Source organism: Rana temporaria, chromosome 9, assembly GCF_905171775.1.
Source record: "Rana temporaria chromosome 9, aRanTem1.1, whole genome shotgun sequence".
In the NCBI taxonomy this organism is placed as follows: Eukaryota; Metazoa; Chordata; class Amphibia; order Anura; family Ranidae; genus Rana; species Rana temporaria.
In genome coordinates this window covers 152,761,701-152,777,786 of record NC_053497.1, presented here as the reverse complement: position 1 = coordinate 152,777,786, position 16,086 = coordinate 152,761,701, and the positions used below count along the sequence as shown (strand labels likewise).

At 44.4% G+C, this 16,086-nt stretch overlaps 1 protein-coding gene across 3 annotated transcripts in view; it reads right to left on the bottom strand.

The window, feature by feature from the left end:
- The window catches only part of NEK6 (NIMA related kinase 6), a 377,987-nt gene that overhangs the window by 318,532 nt on the left and 43,369 nt on the right, over nt 1–16,086 (bottom strand). For 2 of the 3 annotated variants that reach the window (XM_040324863.1, XM_040324864.1), the window contains exon 3: nt 15,421–15,531. The exons of the other annotated variant lie outside the window; for it this stretch is intronic. The gene's annotated coding sequence lies outside the window, so the exon portion shown is untranslated. The remainder of the gene's footprint in view (nt 1–15,420; nt 15,532–16,086) is intronic. 3 annotated transcript variants of the gene reach the window in all.

Genomic DNA, 16,086 nt, shown 5'->3' with positions numbered 1-16,086 from the left:
TGTGGTAATATTAGGTCAAAGCTGTGTAGTGGGGAATTTTCTGTCTGCTGTTCATTGGCCCAGCAATGACAGCTAAGGTCAGTGTTCAGACTGATCACAAGCTCCTCCCTAATTACTGAGGTCCAGGAATTACTATTGTTGCAGGTGTAGCACCCTCTAGTGGTACTAAGATGTGTGCAGATAGTATTTGTAGTGTAGGAAAATGTAAGCAGCTTTGGAAGGCAGCCAAGCCTGTGTGTTTGGGTTGCCAGGAAGTCAGGAAGAGCTGGGTGACTCTCAGGGAGCATCACTAAAACCTCCCCTCTCTTTCCAAAATGTGCTAGAATCTTCTGGAAAGGAAGGAGGAGAGGAGAGATGGAGCTGTCTGGAGTATTCTGAGGGTCCTGTCCAATCTCCAACTAGGATTGGCAGGGGGGGGGCAGGCCCCCTCAAATATTTAGGGTCAGCTGAGCTGGGAAGGAGGTTCTTTGAGGAGCACCCTAGTCTGGGGGGGTGACCTTGGGCCTGGAACGGGACCCTCTTACAACCCACAGAGGTGTCCTGACCAGGAGGCACAGGAGGAGCAAGAGAGGACAGTGGGAGAACACTGCCGGGCAAGTCTCCAGGAGTTCCACAGAGGCAGCCAAGAGGGATGGTGAGTGTTCATACAGTCAGGGGGACTGGGGAGGCACGCCTGAGAGGACTGGAAGAGTGCAGTCTGGGATGGGTGCAGCGCTAGTGGAGTGGACTGTGGTGGCGCAGGCAGTGGAGAGAGGCAGCTGCAGCTAGAAGGGATGGCAGGGCCTTACAATGTGGTGCTGGGATCAGTATAAATGTGTAAACCCAGCACTAGAACTACCTACATTTTTGCGCTACACCAAAGGGGGCCACGGTCCCTGCCTGCAAAGGCATTTACTAAGGCCAGGCTGAGTCAGTGTCAGGCTTCAAACATAGTGCTAGCTGGTCCTGGGAGTGAGATCAGCAATTAAGTGAGCTGCTGAAGAGTGAAATCAGTAAGCAAGTGATGTGCTGGACCTGGAAATGAGAAGTTGTATATATAGAGACTTTATATAGTTGCAGTCAGGGCCGATCCGCCCTATAGGCTCACTATGCAAGCCGCTTAGGGCCCCGCAAAGCTGCGAAGGGCCCCCCAAATTACTAGAGGCCCCGCCTGGTGAGAAGTCATTTTCGCCCCCTGACCCCGCTTCTCAACTCGCTGGCTGCATGGGAGAAGAGGTAAGAAGTCAGCACCCCCTGCTTCTCAATTTAATGTAAGATGTAATTTCTGACAGCAGAACACCCCCTACCCCCGCTTCTCAACTTTCTTTAATGTGACATGTCACTGTCGTCAGCGCCCCCCTCTTCTTATTTTTAATGTGCCATGTCACTTTGCTTAGGGCCCCAGGGAGGTCAGGATCGGCACTGTTTGCAGTCCCAAATCTTTATCTTTTTCCTCAATCAAGTGGGCATCCCGTATCTCCCTTATCCTCATCCAAGATTTTTCCCCCCAATAAAACATAAAAACAAAGTACAAGGACTGCTTCTTGACTGGTGAGTGTCTGAAGATTGTGTGCTGGACTGTGCGGGGTGAGAGACAGACCACAACAAACAGCAGCCCCTATGGGGGTACCACAACACAGGATTAAAAGTGTGCTCATGTCAAGTGAGGTGGATTAAAGTGGTTGTAAAGGCAGAAGTTTTTTTTATCTTGCAGCATTCTATGCAATAGAATAAAAAGCTTTCTGTGTGTAGAAGCCCCCCTCAGCCCCCCTAATACTTACCTGAGCCCTATTTCTATCCAGTGATGTTGCAGGAGTGTCTATTAGTGATGGGCTCAGGCGTGTTCGAGATCATAGTCCCAACCCACCTGAGCGATCCCACCAGGAAGCCGACACTGCACTGCCAATCATAGGTAGTGAGGAATTTCCTGATCTGTGCAGCTGCGGTCCAGGAAATGCTTCACTGCCTATGATTAGCGGTGTGCAGTGTTGGCTTCCTGGCGGAATTGCTCAGGTGTGTTGGGACTATGATCCCGAACACTCCTGAGCCCATTACTAGTGTCTAGGCCATTAGGGACTCTCCTCATTGGCTGAGACAACAGCGTGGCGCCATTGGCTCCTGATGCTGTCAATCAAAATCATTCAGCCAATCGGGAAAACAAGGGTGAGGGGCGTGGAGCGCCAAAGAGGGACCCGAGAAGAGGAGGATCTGGGCTGGTGTGTGCAAATCCACTGTACAGGGCAGGTAAGTATAACATGCTTGTTCCTTTTAAAGCAAAAAAAAAAATTGACTTGACAATCATTCAGGTTCAGTGAGTAGCCAGTTTAAGAGGAGTGCAAGCAAGTTGTTTGATTATTGTGCTTGCTTTAAAGTGGATGTAAACCCACTCTCATCCTTTCTAAACTACTGCCATATTGCTGATCTATAAGGATATATATGCCTCCTGCATGTATCCTTACCTGTCAAATGTCTCCCCTCTGTCTGTTATAAGAACTGAAAAACTGCAGATTCTGTGGGTGGATCTGTTGTCTGGACCTTGATGGGTGGAGTCCTGATGTCAGCCCACCTCTACACTCCCCTTACACTGAATTCTGCTATGATCATTAACATCCAGTCAAAATACAGAAAAGTAACCACATGACTTCAGAAAAGGAGTGGGGGTGGGAATTAAAAAATAATGCCTGTCTTGGGCTAGTGCATGAGATATGTAAATATCCTGTCATTCACAGCAAGGGGGGGAGAATAGACAAAGGTTTTCTCCTGTTTGTCTGTGTATCTCACTGATAAAAGAAAAGAGGATTGCTCAGAGCTGAATTAACTCTTTGTGGCAAGACTGGGCACAGGATGATAGGAAATCTTATACTCTACGTTGTGACAGCAAAAAAATAAAATAATAATTTGGGTTTACATCCACTTTAAGGACTTTTTGCATTATTGTTTACCTTATCAAGATCTTTGTAATGGGACTCTGTCCTCAATAACACACTTAGGCCCCGATTCTCAGAGGACCTACGACGGCGTAGCGACATGTACGCCGTCGTAAGTCCGAATCCGAGCCGTCGTATCTATGCGCCTGAATCTTAGAATCAGTTACGCATAGATTTCTATTACATCTGACTGGCGTAAGTCTCTTACGCCGTCGGAGCCTAACTGCATTTTTACACTGGCCGCTAGGGGCGTGTAAGCTGATTTACACGGCAAAATATGTAAATTAGCTAGATACGCGAATTTCCGAACGTACGCGCGGCCGACGCAGAAAAGATACGCCGTTTACGTTAGGCTTTTCCCGTCGTAATGTTGCCCCTGCTATATGAGGCATAACTGCGGCGTACCAATGTTAAGTATGGCCGTCGTTCCCGCGTCGAAATTTGAAAACGTTACGTCGTTTGCGTAAGTCATCCGTGAATGGGGCTGGACGTCATTTACGCTCACGTCGAAACCAATGACTTTGGAGCAATGCACACTGGGAAATTCCACGGACGGCGCATGCGCCGTTCGGGAAAAACGTCAATCACGTCGGGTCACAGTACATTTACATAAAACACGCCCCCCTGATCCAAATTTGAATTAGGCGGGCTTACGCCGGATGATTTACGCTACGCCGCCGCAACTTACGGAGCAAGTGCTTTGAGAATACAGCACTTGCCCGTCTAAGTTGCGGAGGCGTAACGTAAATCGGATACGTTACGCCCGCACAAAATTACGCTGCCGTACGAGAATCTGGCCCTTAGTAAATAAGATTCAATTCTCAAGTGTCTTCTACTGCTTTTAATTGCATTACCAAAAATGTTTTTAATAAAAAATGATATATATATTTAGATACAGCACTAACCTGTATGAAACTGACTGCCAAGGTTAAGGGATATTTTGTCTTCCTACTCATTGTTTTCTGCAACTAGAGAACTGCTATAAAGTAATATAGTAATTCATTTCAACAGGAAGTCTGTGGGTTGTACAGAAACTTAGAAAGAGGAAATATGTGCCATATCAGAAGGAAACTGGTTCTATAGGGTCACTTGGTTTCCAGAACTGACTTTAAAAAAAAAAAACTATACACATATGCACTGAAAAATCTGTAGAACCTTCATTAACCACTTCAGTACCTCCCTTCTTCCTGCCCAGGCCAATTTTCAGTTTTCAGCTCACTTTTCAAATGCCAATTTTGCGGTCAAACAAAACTGTACCCAAACAATTTTTATCATTTTGTTCCCACAAATAGAGCCTTATTTTGATGATAATTCATCACCACTGGGGTTTTTATTCTTTGCTAAACAAATAAAAAAAGACCAACATTTTTGAAATAATATATACTTTTCTTAGGGCCAGATTCACAGAAGAGATACGACGGCGTATCTCCTGATACGCCGTCCTATCTCTGTGATCCACCCGTCCTAACTATGCGGCCGATTCATAGAATCAGTTACGCATAGCTAGCCCTAAGATCCGACAGGTGTAATTGACTTACACTGTCGGATCTTAGGATGCAATTCTATGCCGGCCGCTAGGTGGCGAGGCTATTGGGGTCGGTGTAGAATATGCAAATGACTAGTTACGGCGATCCACGAACGTCCGCGATGCCCGTCGATTTAAATTTACGTTGTTTCCGTCGAGATACGGGTCGTAAAATTAGGGCTACCTTCTAGGTGTTCTAAGCAATGTTAAGTATGGCCGTCGTTCCCGTGTCGAAATTTAAAACATCACGTCGTTTGCGTAAGTCATTTACGCCATTTACGTTAACGTACAAACAAATGACGTCCGTGCAACGTCATTTAGCGCAATGCACGTCGGGTAATTTTCCTGACGGAGCATGCGCAGTATGTTCGGCGCGGGTACGCGCCTAATTTAAATGGTGCCCGCCCCATTTGAATTAGGCGGGCTTGCGCCGAGCGGATTTACGTTACACCGCCGCAAGTTTACAGGTAAGCGCTTTGTGAATCAGGCACTTACGCTGTAAACCTGCGGCGGTGTAACGTAAATGGGATACGTTACGCTGCCGTTGAGCAACGTAAATGTATCTGAATCTGGCCCTTAGTTTCTGTTATACAAATGTGTAAATAAGTAAATTTTCTCCTTCACTGATGGGTGCTGATGAGGCTACACTGACGGGCACTGATAAGGTGGCACTGATGGGTACTGATGAGGCAATGAGGCACTAATATGCACCACTAAGGGGCATTGATAGGTGGCACTGATGGGCACTTATAGGCGACACTGAAAGGCCACACTCATGGGCACTTATAGGCAGCACTGATGGGCACTTATAGGTGGCACGGATGGGAACTGATAGATGGCTCTGATAGGCAGCACTGGCAGGCATTACAGAATGTCACCGCTAATGGGCACTGATTGGCACCTCTAATGGGCACTGATAGGCAACCCTGGTGGTCCCGGGTGGGTATATCTGGTGGTCATCCCTGGTGGGTACGGGTGGTTATCCTTGGGGGGGGGGCTGCACTGATAATCAATCAGCACAGACACCCCCTGTTAGAAAAGCAGCCGATCGGCTCTCCTCTACTCGCGTCTGTCAGTGCGAGTTGAGGAAAAGCCGATAGACAGCTCTTCCTGTTTACACTGTGATCAGCTGTGATTGAACACAGCTGATCACATGGTAAAGAGCCTACATCAGGCTCTTTACCGAGAACGGTGATACGGTGTGTCAGACTGACACAACACACCAATGATCGTTGTGCGCCCCCCCGTGGGCGCGCAATTGCAGGTTATCCTGCTGAACGTCATATGACACTCAGTCAGGATAATAAAACCACGTTCCTTCTGTCATACTGCTATATGGTGGGTGGGAAGTGGTTACAGTGATAATAAGGGCTTGTTTTCTACAAAAGCAAAAAAATAAAAAACAAGCATGTTACACCTTCCTGCTCTGTGCAGTGGTTTTGCAAACAGCAGCCTCACTCCTTTTTTTTTCCGGGTCCCCTGCCGGCACTCCTGGCCTCTCCCTTGTAAGCAAGCAGCTTGCTGTGGGGGCAACCAAGCACGCTTGCTCCTGAGCCGCTGCTCTGTGGGACCATTCACAAAGGGAGTCGCAGCTGGGCCCCACTCCCTCGTTTTTCTCATTGGCTCACTGGCTCTAATGAGGAGGAGAGCCCCCGGAGAGCCGAGGCTCTTGCGCACATCGCTGGATTGAGATTAGTCTTAATATGTAAGTATGGGGGGGGGGTGTATTTCTGCTACACAGAGAAGGTTTTTTACTTTCATACATAGAATGCATGAAGGTAAAAAACCTGGAGCCTTTAGAATCACTTTGAATACATTTCCCACCATCCACCCATATTAGGTCAACAGTGTCTGCACCGGTTGACTAAAACAGAGGGAAGGCAAAGAACATGGGGCCAGATTCAGGTAGAAGTGCGACGGCGTAACGTATCGTTACACCGCCGCAAGTTTTCATCGCAAGTGCCTGATTCACAAAGCACTTGCGATGAAAACTACGCCGGCGGCCTCCGGCGTAAGCCCGCGTAATTTAAATGGGCGTGTGCCATTTAAATTAGGCGCGCTCCCGCGCCGGACCTACTGCGCATGCTCCGTTTCGTAACTCCCGCCGTGCTTTGCGCGAAGTGATGTAATTTTTTCGAACGGCGACGCGCGTAGCGTAATTCCGTATTCCCGGACGACTTACGCAAACGACGTGAATTTTTACATTTCGACGCGGGAACGACGGCCATACTTTATACAGCAATACGTTTGCTGTGTAAAGTTAAGGCACCAAAAACGATGACTAACTTTGCGACGGGAAACTAGACTAGAGGCGACGTAGCGAACGCGAAAATCCGTCGTGGATCGCCGTAACTGCTAATTTGCATACCCGACGCTGGTTTATGATGCAAACTCCCCCCAGCGGCGGCCGCGGTACTGCATCCTAAGATCCGACAGTGTAAAACAATTACACCTGTCGGATCTTAGGGATATCTATGCGTAACTGATTCTATGAATCAGTCGCATAGATACTCTGAGAGATACGACGGAGTATCTGAGATACTCCGTCGTATCTCCGCTGTGAATCTGGCCCTTGATTGGTATTTGACAGTTCCTACTCGCTGTCTCCATTCTATAGCTCTGAAAAGTGTCACATTTGACAGTGTGGGGGAGAAGCTGACTGGTATGTCAGGCTGCATATACAACTTATAAATGTTCAGACTAAATGTAGCAGTAAAAAAAAAAAAAAAAAAAATTCTACCTTTTCTGGATTATATATATAGATATCTATAGATCTATATAGATATATATAGATTTATCTATATATATACATATATATATACATATATCTATATATACAGTAAAATTTGGGGAGCCTGGGATCGCAAGGACGTCATTTGCTTCAACGTGAACGTAAATGGCGTCCAGCGCCATTCACGATTCACTTACGCAAACAACGTAATTTTTAAAAATCGCGACGCGGGAACGACGGGTGTACTTAGCATTGGCTGCTCCTGCTAATAGCAGGAGCAGCCTTACGCAGAAACCGACGAACGCAAACAACGTAAAATGCGAACGCCGGGCGCGTGTACGGTTGTGAATCGTGTGAGTATGCAATTTGCATACTCTACGCTGACCACTACGGGAACGCCACCTAGCGGCCATCGTAAGAATGCAGCCTACGATACGACGGCATAAGAGCCTTATGCCAGTCATATCTTAGGCTGCAGTCAGCGTATCGAGCTTTCTGAATACAGAAAAGTCGTTACGCCGGCACAACTAAGCAATTACGCTGCGTATCTATGGATACGCAGACGCAATTGCTTTCTGAATCCACCCCTATGAGATTAGGGCATGCAGCACAGACAAACATAAAAAAATGGGTGGAACTCCACTTTAACAATTCTGGGAAAACTGCAAGTCAGTACCCAACTACCCCTCACCCTGTATGGGTGAGAATACTTCCAAACTGTCTCTTATCATCCCTGCTTAAAGGGACCACAACCCAAACAGTGATGATATACAGTATACCTGTTTTCCAGGACCCATTCTGTGTGTGTAGAAATATTTCAAGTATATAGGCCAGGGATATGCAATTAGCGGACCTCCAGCTGTTGCAGAACTACAAGTCCCATGAGGCATAGCAAGACTGACAGCCACAAGCATAACACCCAGAGGCAGAAGCATGATGGGAATTGTAGTTTTGCAACATCTGGAGGTCCGCTAAATGCATATCCCTGATATAGGCCATTACAGCTTAAAAAGAAAAGATGAATTATCTCACAACATCCTTCTCACTCCTCCTGACCATCTATGATCTACATCTTCTGATGCCCTCCTCTTCATCTTCCAGCACTGAAGACTGTATACAAGCATATTTCTTATTGTTTAGCAGTGCCCATGTGACCATGCTGACCAATGAGAATCTCTTCTTGGCTATGGCATGCCATTCTGGCATAAAGGAGCCTCAAAAGCATTCTCATTGGTCATTGTGATCTCGTGATTCTGGCGCACTACTGGGCAGGGAAGATGTCTGGCTTTAGACTGACTACAGGACATCCAGCACACCATGTGTTGGCATGGAATTCTGTAGTTCCTATAACTATGAGTAGAAAAATGAACACAAACTGACCATGCCAACAGGAGTCTGCTTCTGTGGCTAGCATGTCCAGTAATTAAAGGAAGTCCTGCATTGAGGAGGGAACTAGCAGGATCCCCAGGTATTTAGTGAGGGGGGGGGGGTAGATTATGTATACATAAATAAATCTACATTATTTCAACAGGGACCAAAATTCAATGGTGATGTTTGTAATTTAAGGTTTACACACGCTTTAAACCCTGATAACATTTTGTGTAAAAAAAAAAAAAAGGTTTGCAAAATCTGCAGTCTCGGCAGGAAATGGATAACAGTCGGAAGGCAAAGAGGAAAGCCCTCTTATGCACTAACAACACTTGCCAACAATGTATCAGGGGCTGTTTTGTTTGGAACTTAAGTGGCTGCTTCTCATTTTTCAAAACTGCGGATATGGCAAATGTCAGCACAACATTAACACAACCAAGAAAAGTATTAGTGATTGACAGAGAAATTACGGTATATGTACACAAGACTGTAACAAAAGCGGTAACTAGCTTAATCTTCCTTTAACCACTTAAGGACCTTGCCTGTTTTTCAGATTTGGTGTTTACAAGATTAAAACAGGTTTTTTTTTGCTATAAAATTACTTAAACCCCCCAAATATTATATATATTTTTTTCTAACACCCTAGAGAATAAAATGGCGGTCATTGCAATACTTTTTGTCACACTGTATTTGTGCAGTCTTACAAGCGCACTTTTTTTTGGAAAAAATTCACTTTTTTGAATAACAAAATAAGACAACAGTAAAGTTAGCCCAATTTTTTTTTATATTGTGAAAGATAATGTTACGCCAAGTAAAATGATACCCGACATGTCAAGCTTCAAAATTGTACCCACTCATGGAATGGCGTCAAATTTTTACCCTTAAAAATCTCCATAGGCGACGTTTAAAAAATGCTATAGGTTGCATCTTTTGAGTTACAGAGGAGATCTAGGGCTATAATTATTGCTCTCGCTCTAACGATTGCGGTGATACCTCACTTGTGTGGTTTGAACACCGTTTTCATATGCAGACGCTACTAACGTATGCGTTCGCTTCTGCGCGCAAGCTCGTCGGGACAGGGCGCTTTTTTTTGTTTTCTTATTTATTTTTATTTATTTTATACATTTTTACACTAAAAAATTAAAACAAATGGGTCACTTTTATTCCTATTACAAGAAATGTAAACATCCCTTGTAATAGAAAAAAAGCATGACAGGTCCTCTTAAATATGAGATCTGGGGTCAAAAAGACCCAAATTTAGACAAAAAATGCAAAAAATAAAATAAACAAGAAAATGTCCCTTTAAGAAGCATGGGCGGAAGTGACGTTTTGACGTCGCTTCCGCCCTGCTATGCTATGGAGACGGGTGGGGGCCATCTTGCCCTCAGGCCCCGTACACACGACCGAGTTTCTCTGCAGAATCCAGCAAGAAACTCGATGGGAGACGTATTCTGCCGAGAAAACCGGTCGTGTGTACACTTTTCGCCAAGAAACCCGTCGGGAAACTCGTCGAGCCAAATAGAGAGCATGTTCTTTATTTCCTCGTTGGGCAATGGGAACATTTGTCTCGACGAGTTTTCTGACAGCCGAACAAGGAACTCAACAAGCAAAACGATGTGTTTCGCCCGTCGAGTTTCTCGGTCGTGTGTACGGGGCCTTACTCGTATCCCAGCCGAGCAGGAGAAGGACCCGATCACCTCTGCTGCTGCCGACGGCTCCGATAAGCGGCGGAGGGCGCGGGAGAGCGTCGTGAGGGGGGGCCCTCTCCTGCCACCGATAACGGTGATCTTGTGGCAAATCCACCGTTATCGTTTAGAGGACTGCTCACTGAAAAGATGGATATCTCGGCTCTGGCAGTGGCTGCTGCCGTTACCTAGATATCCATCTTTAAAAAAATGACGTATACTGTATATACAGTGAGGGGTCCTTAAGTGGTTAAGTAAATCTAACGTCCCCTGTAGAAAATATACAGTGACACCTCGGTTCACGAACGCTTCTGTTCATGAACAACTCGTTTTGCGAACCAAAGAGTTCACAAAAATTAGCTCCGGTACGTGAATTGCGCTTCGGTTCATAATCACAAGCCACAGCCATTTTCCCTGCTCTGACACTATTTTGAAAAGCTTTTTGGTGTGCTTTTTTGCACATACAGCACAGTACTGTGCATCCCAGTGCACACTTGCTGTACTGTACCGGACATCCAGTATGGCTCCAAAGAATATTCAGAGCAAGCATGGTGGTAAGAAAAAAGTAATGAAGGTGACCAGACTGTTCAGAGCAAGCATGTTGTTGAAAAGAAAGTGCAGAGCGGTAATAAGCAGTGAAAGTCATCTCAGTAAAAGGTTAGTGTTCTCTCTCTTCATACTGTAGTGTACTTTATCGAAAAAAAGAGAAGGATGTGATGGTGCTTGAAATAATTGATACATAAATACTTTATATAAAAAGTCAATTCTTTTATTGATATACAAAAATGAACAAAGGGTTCAATTAAAACAATTTACTTTCGAATATGCAGGAAAGTAAGAACGTGCGGTCTCCCCTGATATCCAGCTGTATATCAGGGGCGACCGCATGTACTTACTTTCCTGCACAATGGATATAATTATTGTAGGGGAATCTTGTGACTGTTTTGTACTACTTTCTATTTTCTAATCTTGTCCTTTTTCTACATTTTATCACCTCTTGGCGCCCCTGAATTATTCGTATTGTACTATCAAGCATACTGGGTCTTTATCTACCTCCTGTGGCTGTGCATGGCCTTAGTTGCATGATCCATATCTGGGGCTCTCTGTGTCCACCTCTGTGTGTATGGTGAGGGGGGGGGCAGCAATTTGTCCATCTCTTGGTTTGGGACTTTCGGAGAGCTGGTCTATATGCTTTTTGGTGGTCTCAAATAATCCCAATGAGGAAGCCATTACTGGCAAACATGTTGGAAAATAGCATCCAATTTTGACCACCTTTTTGTCCATTGAGGCACCAGCGACCCACTTTATCCAAATATATATATATATATATATATATATATATATATATATATAAATATATATATATATATATATATATATATTCTGTAAATTGTTTTAATTGAACCTTTTTTGTATATCAATAAAATAATTTACTTTTTATATAAAGTATTTATGTATCAATTATTTCAAGCACCGTCATAATCCCAGGTTCTCCTTTTTTCGATATTTCCAGTAATCGGGATGAGGCACGCGATATTCTAGAGTCACCCAGACTACCTCCATTTGTACTGTACTTTGTTTCATATTTTTGTGGTTAAAAAAAAAAAAAGTAAAGAACGGATTAACTAGATTTACGTTGAACTCTATGGGAAAATTTGCCTTGGTTTGCGACCAATTGGGTTTGCGACCATTTCACGAATTAAGTTTGTGAACCGAGGTATCACTGGAATTATTTTATACTAGTGTTCTCATTGTTTTTAAATAATTTATCGCTTTCTACTTTTGCACAAACTATAAAGGTGTGTATTTATAATATATATTATTGTATGTTACAAAATACAAGTGTGCATAGGATCATATATATTCTAAATTAAAAATGAGCAAATAAATGTGCAAATATTGCAATATTGGCAAATCACATACGATTTTTTTATTTAAAGTAAAATGCTAATTTTCTGTTTGCTAAAATATGTGCATGTAGATTTGTCCTTATGACCTTATGTCCTTACAACTTATGAATCTGGGCAATCATGATTTATAAATGGAATGATTCTCTGCAGATCAGGTAACTTTGCATGCACATATTCAAAAACATGAGATTCATTGAAGCTGCCTGATTTGTATATCTCTATCATCCAACTTTATGGATTCATAATTTTGTGTATATAGCTGAAAAACGTGTGCCCATTCTAGGATTACAATGCATCATTAATCTGGATGCATTTTAATGGGTTTCTTGTAGCTGCAGGGTATATATTAACTCTGACCAGTTTTGCAGTCCTGACTGCTGAATGGTGTTCTTTGGGTGATGTGATGTGTTGGGTTTGCGCCAGACATGGCGTTTTCTTTGATGGCCAAAAAGTTCAATTTTAGTCTCATCAGACCAGAGCACCTTTCTCCATATATTTTGGGATTCTCCCACATGCCTTTTTCGCAAACTCAAAACATGACATTTTGTTTTTTGCTGAAAGTAATGGGTTTCTTCTGGCCACTCTGCCATAAAGCCCAACTCTATGGAGCATACTGCTTATTGTCGCCCTATGTACAGATACTCCAGTCTCTGCTGTGGAACTCTGCAGCTCCTCCAGGGTTACCTTAGGTCTCTGTGCTGCCTCTCTGATTAATGCCCTCCTTGCCCGGTCTGTGAGTTTTGGTGTGCGGCCGTGTTTTGGCAGGTTTGCTGTTGTGCCTTGTTCTTTCCATTTGGTTATGATAGATTTGGGATCATCAAAGATTTGGATATTTTTTTATAACCTAACCCTGACTTGTACTTCTCAACAACACTGTCCCTTACTTGTTTGGAGAGTTCCTTGGTCTTCATGACAGTGTTTGGCTAGTGGTGCCTCTTGCTTAGGTGTTGCAGCCAATGGGGCCTTTCAAAAAGGTGTGTATATGTAATCATGTGACACTTGGATTGCACACAGGTGGACACCATTTCACTAATTATGTGACTTCTGAAGGTAATTGGTTGCACAAGAGCTTTTTATGGGCTTCATAACAAAGGGGGTGAATACATACGCACATGCCAATTATCATTTTTTTTATTTCTGAAAAATATTTTTATCTATATATTTTTCTAATTTTACTTCACCAACTTAGACTATTGTGTTCTGATCCATCATATATAATTCAGATTAAGAAAAACATTGAACTAAAGGCTGTAATGTAACAAAATAGGTAACAAGCCAAGGGGGGTGAATACTTTTGCAAGGCACTGTAAGTATAATCTAAAAATCAAATCCAAAAATGACATGTATAAATAGTTTTCAGGGAAATAGTTATTGTTATCCAAAAAAACAAAAACAAATGAAATATACAATAATATCATCTACTTAAAGTGGAGGTTCACCCGAAAACTTAATTTTTAACATTAGATTGATGCTCATTTTGTCAAGGGGAATCGGGTAGTTTGAAGCAGTACGGCGATCCTCTCCGCCGCTTCCGGGTATGGTCTTCGGGACTGGGCGTTCCTATTTGATTGACAGGCTTCCGACGGTCGCATACATCGCGTCACAATTTTCCGAAAGTAGCCGACTGTCGGTGCGCAGGCACCGTATAGAGCCGCACCGACGTTCGGCTTCTTTCGGCTACTCGTGACACGATGTATGCGACCGTCGGAAGCCTGTCGGAAGCCTGTCAATCAAATAGGAATGCCCAGTCCCGAAGACCATACCCGGAAGCGGCGGAGAAGATCGCTCTTTAAAATGGTAAGTACTGCTTCGATTTAAAAAAAACTACCTGATTCCTCTTGACAAAATGAGCATCAATCTAATGTTAAAAAAAAAAAAAATTTGGGTGAACTCCCGCTTTAAGTTGGATAACATTCAGTATATCCAGCTTTATTGCTTTCGTTGTCGTTGCAGCCATTGGCATTTGGATACATACAAGGCTTTCCATTGGGAACTACAGTACAACAAAACAATTGTAATTAATGTTCATTTCACCGTGGTTGTGGCTGATCTGATTAATGGGATGTACCTGATAACCTCGGTCTCACTGGAGGGATCAAGGTTTGTGGAACAGACGTCTCATCCTGGTCTGGTGCAGGATCAAAGAGCACAGGGAATATCAAACCGCTTAAAAAGGTGATCTATAGCAAATCTTTCTAACAAGCTGACAAGTGGATATTGATGGTGATAGGAGCAGTAGCATGGAAAGGTTGCTGAGAAAGACTTGGGGGTGCATTTATAACACAGGGGTATGCCATCCCTTGGCCATATTGCTGCTTTAAAAAATTTATAAACTGTTCAGCACTGTGCTATACAAATGTGTTTAGTGCTTCACTTACACTATAAAGCAAGCAAGTCCCCATTCACTTCAATAAAGGGAAAAATAACGTCAGGAGGAGGGGAGCACAGCCACATGACCTCAGATCCTGATATTACGATAGTCTACTCTAGAGTTCCTTGACCTTGGACTGTGCTCCAACCTCCACCCCCTGTCCAATGAGAACACCTTAATTTTCCACTGAGGCACTCCTGTTAACCGGGAGTTGGCCTATCTCCACTGGGAAGGAGGGTGTAGCCCAGGGGTGCCCAACCTTTTGAAGCACGAGGGCCACTTAAGCAACTTGGTAACCAGTCGCGGCCCACAGTGAGCAGAGCGGGCGGATGAAGGGTTACGACTACTCTATAGGCCCTCCGATCCACCCAGATTGAAGGGGACAAATTCCCTTCTGTTTTTCAGATTGGAGGTAGGCGGGGGTAAACGGACATCTGTCGCTCTATAGAGGTGTATTGAGGGTCCCATTTGGTTGGGCTGATTGCGTGAAAAGGGCCTAAGACTACTTTCACACTGATGTTCTACGGTTTACCCACACCCACTGTGCCTATCCTGCGGGTTAGCTGAACTTTGCCATAGACTCCGCCTGTAGCAAAAGCTAGCTCTGTGGAGGAAGCATCGCCTTATGGGGCTCTGCTCCGCAACCTGCGATATGGGCTTGCCAACCTGCCATTCCAGATCAGGAGGTCGTGGGCCACATCAGAGGACTACGTGGGCCACATGTGGCCCCCGGGCCACTGGTTGGCCACCCCTGGTGTAGCCCTTTGCCTTTATGGACCCAACTTACCCAGTGAAATTGGGTCTATAGTAACAAAAAAAAACACTCGACCCCCCCCCAGGTCCGTCGATCAAACTCCCCTTCCCCCAGGTGCTCGGTTGCTCCCCCGCCCCGCTTACACGTTGACCCACCAACCCCGCACTTACTGCATCCAGGTCGTGGTCAGCTTCGGCGACTTCCTCCGTGCTTCTGCTCCCGTTCAATAAGGTCACTTCTCCTCTTGGCCAATCAAGTCTTAACACCCACTTCCTGAGTGGCTGGGAAGAGAGGCAGGAAGATAATATTAATTCGCTATTGTCACACAATTGGGTGGGCTTGGGGCATAGTGCTTTGCCCCCCGAGCCCACAATTTTTTTTAAGCCAATTAGAGCTTTGAGCTCTAATCACATGCTTCAAAAACAAAAAACATTGCAATCCATTCGTCCAGCACCCTGCATCTACATAGATTAGGGGCTGGGCGGATGGATTAGGGCCACTGGTACACACCATGGGGTAATTTTACTAAAGGCAAATAGGCCATTCACTTTGCAAGGGAAATTTCCCCAGAGCTTAGTGAATACAGTGAAAATTCACTTTGTGAAGTACATGCAAGAAAAATAACAGTATGCTTGCACATGATGATTGAAGTCAGCAGAGTTTCACTTCATTTACTAACCTAAGGAAAAACTAGGGAATTTATCAAGACTGGAGCAGTTGTTTAATGGAAACAGCTTCTAGCTTCAGCTTGTTCAGTTAAAGAGGAACTAAAGTCTCCAGTTAGAAAACTGAGGGCAGGCAGGATCATCTTCAGCAATAAAATAAACCTAATTGCC